General features: G+C 39.0%; 1 pseudogene; it reads right to left on the bottom strand.

Moving 5' to 3' along the window:
* Nucleotides 1-1,517: 1,517 nt before the first annotated feature.
* Nucleotides 1,518-2,930, bottom strand: LOC110576131 (annotated as a pseudogene).
* Nucleotides 2,931-3,201: the final 271 nt, after the last annotated feature.

The following is a 3,201-nucleotide window of genomic DNA, read 5'->3' as shown; positions in this document are numbered from 1 at the left end:
TTATCATTTAAGTTCACATCAACCTTGTTTGAATTTATGGCAACTTAATCTCAATACTATGCAAAACCTTTTATTGTATATGGATTTCTCAACCTCTCTTTGTACTTTTACTACCACAAATTACCTTCTTATGCATTGCATACCCATCTACATACATTTATAAATATTGTTTTACATAACTGTCTTTTAAATTAGACAGGAGGGGCGCCTGGGTGGCTCAGTCATTAAGCGTCTGCCTTCAGCTCAGGTCATGATCCCAGGGTCCTAGGATGGAGCCCCACATCAGGCTCCCTGCTCAGTGGGAAGCCTGCTTCTCCCTCTCCCACTCCCCCTGCTTATGTTCCCTCTCTTGCTGTCTCTCTCTCTGTCAAATAAATAAATAAAATCTTCAAAAAAAATAAAATAAAAAAATAAATTAGACAGGCAAAAAATACAAACAGGGGCGTCTGGGTGGCTCAGTCAGTTAAGTGCCTGCCTTCTGCTCAGGTTATGATCTCAGGGTGTGGGATGGAGTCCCATATCAGACTCCTTGCTCAGTGGGGAGCCTGCTTCTCCCTCTCCCTCTGCCTGCTGCTCAGCCACTTGTGCTCTCTCTCTCTCTCCCTCAATCTGTCAAATAAATAAATAAAATAAACTACAAACAAAAGCTGTATTTATGCTTTTTTTTGTATATTTACCTTCACTTTAGTATTTACCTTAACTGGTATTTTGTTTGTGTGTTGGTTTTGTTTTGTTTTAAAAATTTAAATTACTGTCCTCTCATTTCAGCCTGAAGGACTCCCTATATGATTTCTCATAACTCAAATCAGATAGCAACAAGCTTTCAAATTTTGTTTATCCAGAGTTTTAATTACTCCTTTGTTTTTGAAGGATCGTTTTGTTGTATATATAATTCTTAGTTGTCATTTTTTTTTTTCTTTCAGCACTTTAAGTAGACCACCTACCATATTCTGTCCTCAGTGGTTTCTGATGAGAAATCAGCTATTTTATTGATGATCTTTTGTAGAAGATGAGTTGTTTTTCTCTTGCTGCTTTCAAGATTCTTTCTTGTTTTTGATGTTTGACAGATTATAATTTGTCTAAGTGTAGATCTTTTTTTTTTTTTTCAAGAGGGGGTCAAACTATTATATTATCATGTACAAATTTGATTACATTCAATTTTGTTGGCATTAAAATTAGAGGCATTTTAAATTTGAAAGGATAAATCAAAAACCAGAAATTATTTTTGGTAAAAATGGGAATGTGAGTTCTCCAGTAATTACAGATTAGAAATCAATTTAGAGTAACACATACAAACCTCATGTTTACAATGATTGTGGCACAGATTTAAACTTTATAGTGCATTAGTAAACTGTTCACATTTAGATCTTCACCTTGATATCAGATAGCTGCTTCTTTATAAGCAATCTCAGTACCTTTTGCAAATAAATTGGTCTTCCATGTGCCTTAGCACACTTAAAATTTCTTCATTGTATATATACAAAACACTTAGGATTTGGTAGGTCAAAATATATACTTTATAACAAAACTACAATGTACCTGTCAGGTATGAACAATATACACAAAATAACATGGTATACAGTATTTACAAAATACAAAATATAATATAATACAAGTTGTTTGCGATTTTTAAACTCATCTTTTGCACTTGTATGTTACAAGGCAAATTTCCATTTCTATCAATTTTCTTTTCAAGAGTCCAGGGAGTTTTTTAAAAAGCTATGTTTTACAGATATACTGTAATCTGAGATCTAAGTTTGAAATTGGAGGAGATCTTTTTTTTTTTTAAGATGTATTTATTTTATAGAGTGGGGGAGGGGCCAAGGGAGAGGGAGTCTGGAGCTGAGCTGGACCCGGGGCTGATCTCACCAACCTGATATCAGGACCTGAGTGGAAACCAAGAGTCAGATGCTTAACTGACTGACCCCAGGTGCCCCAGGTGAGCCTTTAAGTGTACTGCCATTAACTCCCTGTTGTAGTTGGAATTTCCAGTAGTGTTTCCCATACAATGACTAGGAGGTTTTGGAAGAACAGAGGAGAAGGTGGATCAGTAAACTTTGCCCCCAACATAATTTTCCTTTTGGTTCACCTCAGTTAGAAATGCTGATTTCTCCAAATGTATATTTGCAATGTTCTCAGTATTTTTAAAAAGTTTTTTTTTTTTTTCTGCTTCTGAATTATATTGGATGAAACAGAATCCTGTCAAAAGTTATTTTCATTTCTTCTTGCAGAGATAATCTTGGTTAGTGGTAAATTATATTTACTCTTCTATCTTTGGTTGTTCACACAAATGTGTACCATGAACAAGCTGGCTGTGGGGAATGGCAATTTTCTCCAATTTTCCCATCTTTGATTTTAAAACCTCTCTTCTGAACAAGGTTTGGCCAGGCTCCACAGACGGCAGGGAAAGGACTTACTTCTTCAGTTTTGGTTGTGGTTGCAGGACCCGGGGGGTGGGGGGCAAATTGACGGTCTGGATCAGGATTTCCTGCGCTCTGCTTGCGACAGTCTCAGAGCTTTGCCAGTCCTTGAGGCTCTGCTGGTGCTGCTGGTACTCATGTAAGTGACTGGGCAGTTGCCTTTCTGGGCTGGCCCACACTTTCTTCTTTCACTCCTTCTTTGTTGCTTGCTTTCCAAGGGGTGTGCCTCCTGCCCTAGCTAGACAACAGGTGGACAGAGGTGATGGGGTGCAAGGTTGAGGGGTCAGGGAGAGAACATTTCCCCCCAGAAAGTGAGGGATGAAAAGGGTAAGGGGCAGTACCCTGGGGCCTGGGATCTGTGGTAAAGGTGGTGGGACTATAGTTGCCACCTGTAGGGCCACAGTTAATTCTGGGCCCTACAGATGGCAACCTGTGAGTGGAAAAGCCCAGGAGTGCAAGGCAGGCACCCAAGACAAGTGACTACCGCTGCAAGACGGAGATGATGGTCATAGCTCTAAAGGAAAGTGGCTCAGCAGGAAGAGAAGGATGAAGTGAAACCAGAGATCACAGGGCAGCAGCGGTGGCTGCTGCTAAACAGCAGGAATGGAGCAAGGACCATCGTTTGGGTCGTGTTGGTACAGCAACTAAGTGTAGATCTTTTAAAGTTTATCTTGGAGTTTGTTGAATTTCTCAGATGTGTAAGTAAAGGTTTTCATCAAATTTGGGTTTTCTTAGCCATTATTTGTTCAAATATTATTTCTATTCTTTTGTCTCTGTCCAT

Source organism: Neomonachus schauinslandi, chromosome X (genome assembly GCF_002201575.2).
Source record: "Neomonachus schauinslandi chromosome X, ASM220157v2, whole genome shotgun sequence".
Classification (NCBI taxonomy): Eukaryota; Metazoa; Chordata; class Mammalia; order Carnivora; family Phocidae; genus Neomonachus; species Neomonachus schauinslandi.
The sequence above is the reverse complement of the archived record's forward strand: the minus strand, read 5'-3'. Positions and strand labels throughout refer to the sequence as shown.